The sequence below is a fragment of the Balaenoptera physalus genome, assembly GCF_965194825.1.
Source record: "Balaenoptera physalus genome assembly, chromosome: 10".
NCBI classification, from domain to species: domain Eukaryota; kingdom Metazoa; phylum Chordata; class Mammalia; order Artiodactyla; family Balaenopteridae; genus Balaenoptera; species Balaenoptera physalus.
This window is the reverse complement of record NC_138889.1, coordinates 38,524,590-38,534,009: the sequence shown is the minus strand read 5'-3', so window position 1 is coordinate 38,534,009 and position 9,420 is coordinate 38,524,590.

The following is a 9,420-nucleotide window of genomic DNA, read 5'->3' as shown; positions in this document are numbered from 1 at the left end:
AGTGCCAACTCACCAGCCTGAGAGGCTTGTCTGCTCACCCGCCAGGATGGGTGGGGGCTGGGAGTTGAGGCTCAGGCTTCGGAGGTAAGGTCCCAGGGAGAGGACTGGGGTTGGCTGCATGAACACAGACTGAAGGGGGCTAGTGAGCCACAGCTAGACAGGAGGGAGTCCAGGAAAAAGTTTGGATCTGCCTAAGAGGCAAGAGACCATTGTTTTGGGGGTATGTGAGGTGAAGGGATTCAGAGCACTGTCTAAATGAGGCCCAGAGACCAGCACCAGCTGCAGTTATCAGTGTGGACACCAGAGATGGGCATGAAATGCTAATGCTGCTGCTGCAGCCACCAAGAATCCTGTGTGCAAGCACAGGTCACTATCCACACCTCCCCTCTCAGTAGCCTGTGTAGCTCGCCACTACCAGTGTCCCGTGATCCCTGGGAGAACACATGGCGTGCCTCAGGCTGTTGCAACATCATGCTGACCTCTGCCGCCGCTCCTTCCTCTCCCTGCCCTGAGTGAGCCAGAGCACCCGAATCAGCCACTCCTTTAACCCTGTCTTGTCTGGGTGAAGAACAGACCCCAGAAGGTGACCTACATGCAGAGTCAGGGCCAAATCCAAAGCTGAACCGCAGGAGCTGTGTGAACAAAGAAGAGACAGGGGAATCAATTCATGAAGCCCCAGGAGCAGTGGATTAAATCTCCAAATCAACTTGTTGTACCCTGCATCTGTGGAATACCTGAATAGACAACGAATCATCCCAAAACTGAGGCTGTGGACTTTGGGAGCAACTATAGACTTGGGGTTTGTTTTCTGTGTCTAATTAGTTTTTAGTTTTACATTTATCTTAGTGTAGTATTTAGAGCTTATTATCATTGGTAGATTTGTTTATTGATTTGGTTTCCCTCTTCTTTATATATAAACATATATATATATTTTTTGCTTTATCTCTGTTTATGAGTGTGTATGTGTATGTTTCTTTGTGTGATTTTGTCTGTATAGGTTTGCTTTTACCATTTGCCCTAGGGTTCTGTCTGTCTGGGTTTTTTTGTATAGTTTTTAGCATTTGTTATCATTGGTGGATTTGTTTATTGGTTTCATTGCTCTCTTCTTTTTTCTTTTTAATTGCTTTTTAATTTTCATAATATTTTTAAAATTTTCTATTTTAATAACTTTATTTTATTTTACATTATTTTCTTTGTTTGTTTTCTTTCTTTCTTTTTTTTTTTAACCATATTCTTCCGAGCGGTATAGCTGACAGGGTCTTGGTGCTCTTGTTAGGTGTCAAGCCTGAGCCTCTGAGGTGGGAGAACCGAGTTCAGGACACTGGTCCACCAAAGACCTCCTGGCCCCTCATAATATCAATTGGCAAGAGCTCTCCCAGAGATCTCCATCTCAACGCTAAGACCCAGCTCCACTCAATGACCAGCAAGCTCCAGTGCTGGACACCCGAGGCCAAACAACTAGATAGACAAGAACACAACCCCACCCATTAGAAGAGAGGTTGCCTAAAATCATAATAAGTTCACAGACACCCCAAAACACACCATCAGATGCGGTCTTGTCCACCAGAAAGAAAAGATCCAACCTCGGCCACTACAACAGAGACACCAGTCCCCTCCACCAGGAAGCCTACAAACCCACTGAGTACAAACAAAAAAAAAAAAAAAAATGGGAACTACGAACGTGCAGCCTGTGAAAAGGAGACCCCAAACACAGTAAGTTAAGCAATATGAGAAGACAGAGAAATATACAGCAGACGAAGGAGCAAGGTAAAAACCCACCAGACCAGACAAATGAAGAGGAAATAGGCAGTCTACCTGAAAAAAATTCAGAGTAATGATAGTAAAGATGATCCAATATCTTGGAAATAGAATGGAGAAAATACAAGAAACATTTAACAAGGACCTAGAAGAACTAAAGAGCAAACAAACAATGATGAACAACAGAATAAATGAAATAAAAACTTCTCTAGAAGGAATCAATAGCAGAATGAGTCAGAAGAACAGATAAGTGACCTGGAAGATAAAATAGTGGAAATTACTACTGCAGAGCAGAATAAAGAAAAAAAAATGAAAAGAATTGAGGACAGTCTCAGAGACCTCTGAGACTACATTAAACACACCAACATTAGAATTATAGGGGTCCCAGAAGAAGAAGAGGAAAAGAAATGGAATAAGAAAATATTTGAAGAGACTAGAGTTGAAAACTGCCATAAAATGGGAAAGGAAATAGTCAATCTAGTCCAGGAAGTGCAGAGAGACCCATACAAGAAATATCCAAGGAGAAACATGCTGACACATATTCATCAAACTATTAAAAATTAGAAACAAAGAAAAAATATTAAAAGCAGCAAGGGAAAAGCAACAAATAACCTACAAGGGAATCCCCATAAAATTAACAGCTGATCTTTCAACAGAAACTCTGAAAGCCAGAAGGGAGTGGCAGGACATATTTAAAGTGATGAAAGGGAAAAAACTACAACAAAGATTGCTCTACCCAGGAAGGACCTCATTCAGATTTGATGGAGAAATTAAAACCTTACAGACAAGCAAAAGCTAAGAGAATTCAGCACCACCAAACCAGCTTTAAAAAAATGCTAAAGGGACTTCTCTAGTCAGGAAACACAAGAGAAGGAAAAGACTTACAATAACAAACTCAAAGCGATGAAGAAAATGGTAATAGGAACATACATAGCAATAATTACCTTAAATGTAAATGGATTAAATCCTCCAAACAGAAGACATAGACTGGCTGAATGGATACACAAACAAGACCCACAGAGATGCTGTCTACAAGAGACCCACTTCAGATCTAGGGACACATACAGAGTGAAAGTGAGGGGATGGAATGAGATATTCCATGAAAATGGAAATCAAAAGAAAGCTGGAGTAAGTAGCAATTCTCATATCAGACAAAATAGACTTTAAAATAAAGACTGTTACAACAGATGAGAAGGACACTACATAATGATCAAGGGATCAATCCAAAAGAAGATATAACAATTGTAAATATTTATGCACCCAACATAGGAGCACGTCAATACATAGGCAAATGCTAACCCCCGTAAAAGGGGAAATCGACAGTAACACAATCATAGCAGGGGACTTTAACACCCCAATTTCACCAATGACCAGATCATTCAAAATGAAAATAAATAAGGAAACACAAGCTTTAAATGACACATTAAACAAGATGGACTTAATTGATATTTATAGGACATTCCATACAAAAACAACAGAATACACTATCTTCTTAAGGGCTCATGGAACATTCTCCAAGATAGATCATATCTTGGGTCACAAATCAAGCCTTGGTAAATTTAAGAAAATTGAAATCGTATCAAGTATCTTTTTCGACCATAACACTATGAGGCTAGATATGAATTACAGGAAAAAACTGTAAAAAAAAAACAAACACATGGAGGCTAAACAATACACTACTAAATAACCAAGAGATCACTGAAGAAATCAAAGAGGAAATCAAAAAATACTTAGAAATAAATGATGAAAGCACGACGACCCAAAACCTATGGGATTCAGCAAAAGTTGTTCTAAGAGAGAAGTTTATAGCAATACAATCTTACCTCAAGAAACAAGAAAAATCTCAAATAAACAACCTAACCTTATGAAATAACAGCTAGAGAAAGAAGAACAAAAAACCCCAAAGTTACCAGAAGGAAAGGAATCATAAAGATTAGATCAGAAATAAATGAAAAAGAAATGAAGGAAACAGTAGTGAAGATCAGTAAAACTAAAAGCTGGTTCTTTGAGAAGATAAACAACATGGATAAACCATTAGCCAGCCTCATCAAGAAAAAAAGGGGAAAGACGCAAATCAACAGAATTAGAAATGAAAAAGGAGAAGTAACAACTGAAACTGAAGAAATAGAATGGATCATGAGATATTACTACAAGCAAATATATGCCAATAAAATGGACAACGTGGAAGAAATGGACAAATTCTTAGAAAAGCACAACCTTCCGAGACTGAAGCAGGAAGAAATAGGAAATATAAACAAACCAATCACAGCACTCAAATTGGGACTGTGATTAAAAATCTTTCAACAAACAAAAGCCCAGGCCCAGATGGATTCACAGGTGAATTCTGTCAAACATTTAGAGAAGAGTTAACATCTGTCCTTCTCAAAATCTTCCAAAATATAGCAGAGGGAGGAACACTCCCAAACTCATTCTACGAGGCCACCATCACCCTGACACCAAAACCACACAAAGAAGTCACAAAAACCAAAAACGACAGGCCAGTATCACTCATGAACATAGATGCAAAAATCCTCAGCAATATAGTAGGAAACAGAATCCAACAACACATTAAAAGGATCATACACCACGATCAAGTGGGGTTTATCCCAGGCAAGAAAGGATTCTTCAATATACGCAAATAAATCAATGTGATACACCACGTTAACAAATAAAGAATAAAAGCCATGTGATCATCTAAATAGATGCAGAAAATGCTTTTGACAAAATTCAACACCCATTTATGATAAAAATCCTCCAGAAAGTATGCATAGAAGGAACTTACCTCAACATAATAAAGGCCATATATGATAAACCCACAGCCAACATTGTTCTCAATGGTGAAAAACTGAAAACATTTCCACTAAGATCAGGAATAAGACAAGGATGTCCACTCTCACCACTATTATTCAAGATAGCTTTGGAAGTTTTAGCCACAGCAATCAGAGAAGAAAAAGAAAAAAAAGGAATCAAAATTGGAAAAGAAGAAGTAAAACTGTCACTGTTTGCAGATGACATGATACTATATATAGAATCCTAAAGATGCTCCCAGAAAACTACTAGAGCTAATCACTGAATTTGGTAAAGTAGCAGGATACAAAATTAATGCACAGAAATCTCTTGCATTCCTATACACTAATGATGAAAAATCTGAAAGAGAAATTAAGGAAACACTCCTATTTACCATTGCAACAAAAAGAATAAAATACCTAAGAATAAACCTACCTAAGGAGACAAAAGACCTGTATGCAGTAAACTATAAGCCACTGAAGAAAGAAAGTAAAGACGATACAAGCAGATGGAGAGATATACCATGTTCTTGGATTGGAAGAATCAACATTGTGAAAATGACTATACTACCCAAAGCAATCTACAGGTTCAATGCAAACTTTATCAAACTACCAATGTCATTATTCATTGAACTAAAACAAAACAAAAAAAATTTGTTCCAGAGCTAAGACAAAAAATTTCATAATTTGTATGGAAACACAAAAGACCCCAAATAGCCAAAGCAATCTTGAGAATGAAAAATGGAGCTGGAGGGACCAGACTCCCTGACTGCAGACTATACTACAAGCTACTGTAATCAAGACAGTATGGTACTGGCACAAAAACAGAAATATAGATCCATGGAACAAGATAGAAAGCCCAGAGATAAACCCACGCACATATGGTCACCTTATCTTTGATAAAGGAGGCAAGAATATACAATGGAGAAAAGACAGCCTCTTCAATAAAGTGGTGCTGGGAAAACTGACAGCTACATGTGAAAGAATGAAATTAGAACACTCCCTAACACCATACACAAAAATAAACTCAGAATGGATGAAAGACCTAAATGTAAGGCCAGACACTATAAAACTCTTAGAGGAAAACATACGCAGAACACTGTATGACATAAATCATAGCAAGATCCTTTTTGACCCACCTCCTAGATTAATGAGAATAAAAGAAAGTAAAGAATTGACACCTAATGAAACTTAAAAGCTTTTGCCCAGCAAAGGAAACCATAAACAAGAAGAAAAGACAGCCCTCAGAATGGGAGAAAATATTTGCAAATGAAACAACTGACATAGGATTAATCTCCAAAATATACAAGCAGCTCATGCAGCTCAATATCAAAAAAAAAAAAAAAAAAAAACCCAATCCAAAATTGGGCAGAGGACCTAAATAGACATTTTTCCAAAGGAGATATACAGATTGCCAATAAACACATGAAAGGATGCTCAACATCACTAATCATTAGAGAAATGCAAATCAAAACTAAAATCAGGTATCACCTCACACCAGTCAGATTGGCCATCATCAAAATATCCGCAAACAATTAATGTTGGAGAGGATGTGGTGTAAAGGGAACTCTCTTGCCCTGTTGGTGGGAATGTTAATTGATACAGCCACTATGGAAAACAGTATGGAATTTCCTTAAAAACTAAAAATAGAACTATCATACAACCCAGCAATCCCACTCCTGGGCATATACCCTGAGAAAACCATAACTGAAAAAGAGTCATGCACCACAATGTTCATTGCAGCACTATTTACAATAGCCCTGACATGGAAGGAACCTAAGTGTCCATCAACAGATGAATGGATAAAGAAGATGTGGCACATATATACAATGGAAAATTACTCAGCCATAAAAAGAAACGAAATTCAGTTATTTGTAGTGAGGTGGATGGACCTAGAGTCTGTCATACTGAGTGAAGTAAGTCAGAAAGAGGTAAACTAATACCATATGCTCACACATATATATGGAATCTAAAAAAAAAAAAAGAAAGAAAAATGGTTCTGAAGAACCTAGGGGCAGGACAGTAATAAAGACACAGAAGTAGAGAATGGGCTTGAGGACACGGAGAGGGAGAAGGGTAAGCTGGGACGAAGTGCGAGAGTGGTATTGATATATATACACTACCAAATGTAAAATAGACTGCTAGTGAGAAGCAGCCTCATAGCACAGGGAGATTAGCTAGGTGCTTTGTGACCACCTAGAGGGGAGGGTTAGGGAGGGTGGGAGGGAGACATAAGAGGGAAGGGATATGGGGATATATGTATACGTATAGCTGATTCCCTTTGTTACACAGCAGAAACTAACACAACATTGTAAAGCAATTATACTAAATAAAGATGTTAAAAAAAAAAAGGACACATCTGTCTCTAATTAGATGTAAGTGTATGAGTCACTGGACATATAAATACTTTGAAACTTCAAAAGTGAGAAGTTTGAATGTTCATAAATATGCTTTTATCCTTTCAAAATAAAAATTCACCAGATATTTATTACTCTGTGATTTAATTATCATTCCTCTGTAGGTAGTGTCATCTATGGTTACATCTGTTTTGTGGTAGCAAAGAATGTTTAAGTATGTCCCCTTACATTTCTTCTAAAAAGAAATACACTAATGTAAAATGAGCAAAAATAATTTTGTTTCAACCCACGCAGATTATTGTGTTATGAAGACTGGGAAATAAGTAGATTAGGGAAACATTCTGTTTAAAATGACAGAACTAGTTAGACTAGGGTCTGAGTGTCAAACAAAGAAGCTTTTAGCCTTGTGAACCACATCTAATTCTGAAATAACATGATCTCAGTCTGAACAATATCCTCCCACTTCAGAACTTCCTTGTGCACACAAGCAGCTAAATTGCAACTATAATACAAGGGTGACAGAGAGAAAAAAAATACAGTGAACCAAGCACAAGTTATCTCAATAAAGAATCTACTATGGCTTATTAGATCTTTCTCTTTTTTTCCATTAAACTTCTTAAAATGCCGCATTAATGACTAGAATCCACATTTCCAGAGATTTATTGAAGTGACATGTACAAAATTCACTTAACATTTACTGAGTATCTACCATATACAGGTACCATGCTGGCAGGCAGCACTGGCCCTTGTCCTCATGGACCTTATATTTTAGGCAGTTGAGGTGGGAGACAGAGAGACAACAAGGAATATATAGGGGGCATTTTTTAGTATGGTTGAACTCTCCCTTCATCCAGGATTTAAACTCCTGGCCAAAACTCTGGAAGGCAGTGCTAATATGCTCTTTCAGACCGGGTTCTCTTTGAAGCAGCTCCTGAGATGGAAGTTAGGGTATAGAGTTTTTAATAGGTGGTACTCTTGAGATCAACACTTGTGGAAAAAGGAGTAAAAAGCAATACTTGGCAGAAGGAGAAGTAAAGCTGCAATACAAATCTGTACCAGAGCCTTGGATGATGTTCCATGGAGCTCGTGACCTAAAGTGGATCATGAGATGATCACAAGTTAGGCTGAAATTGCTGCACCTTCATACCACAAAGTCATCCAGTGTGGACCAGCCTAGGAAAGGCATGTCTTCAGATAACATGGTTTTCTGCATCTGAGGCAATTCCTAAGGTTTGTGCCAGGTAAAAGATATTTGCTGGCAGTGCTCCCTGAATCTGAAGTCCATTCCTTCCTAAAGGGGTATCTGGATGGCATATCACCATATGCATATAACAGTCCACCTTTGCTCTACTTGGACCCATTTCTTCATATATTTTCAAGTTACAGCTTCTCCAGAGTTTATGTGGGCATCGTATCCTAGGAAAGTCTTAAAAAAAAAAAGTAGGAAAACTATAACCACTTCTGCTGCAGCTGGTCTCAGGGTCCCAGTCAAAGCTTATTGTGTTCCTCCTCTCCTAACCATTTTAGATTCACCTTGCTGTTTTTGGTGGCCTACCTGGTAGAGTGGCCTAGGTCATTATTCCTGAGACATGCCCTCTGGTCATCATACCTTTCCCATACTGGGTTTGCTGCACTTGCCCATTTACCATCACAACTGGTCAAGGAAGTACCAAAGGGCACCTGAGTGGAACATCTGGGTGCAAACCATACTCTTTCCTTTCTTTGTTGTGTAACACAACCTTACACCCTTCTTATGATCTCCTGTCAAGATGAAGTACGGAAATACACAAAACCATATCTTCTAAGTCAATGGGAATTTTGTTTTTTTCTATGGCAGAAATGTTTCACATTTTGGAACCAGGACTTCTAATCCTGCACAGTGCAGAGCTTCAAGGACAGGAAGATCAATTATTCAAGTAGGTCATTGTGTTGACAGTAAGTGAACTACTGCTTCCAACCTTGGTTCTTGGATCCATTTGGAGACATAGCACCATATACAAATTGTAGTAGTTTCCCGTGGCTGCTGTAATAAATCACCAAAATATTAATCGCTTAAAACTGCACGCATTTTTTCTTTGACAGTTCCAGAGGCCAGAAGTCTAAAATTAACTTCACTGGGCTGAAATCAAGGTTTAAGCAGGGCTGTGCTCCCCCTGGAGGTCTTATAGAAGAATCTATTCTTTGTCTCTTCCAGATTCTGGTGGTTGCAGGCATTCCTTGGCTTATGGGTGCATCAATGTATTCTCCAAGGCCAATATCTTCAAATCTCTCTCTACTCTGTCTTCATGTTGTTTTCTCCTCTGTGTGTGTGTCTAATCTCCCTCTTATAAGGACACATATGATGGCATTTAGGGCCCACCTGGATTCAAGATAATTCCTTGATTGTACAATCCTTTATTAAATCATATTTGCAAAGACATTTCTTACAAATAAAGTAACATTTATTGACCCTAAGTATCAAATTCTGATATCTTTGAGGGACACTGTTCAGCCTACTACGCAAGTTTTTGATTCAAGGT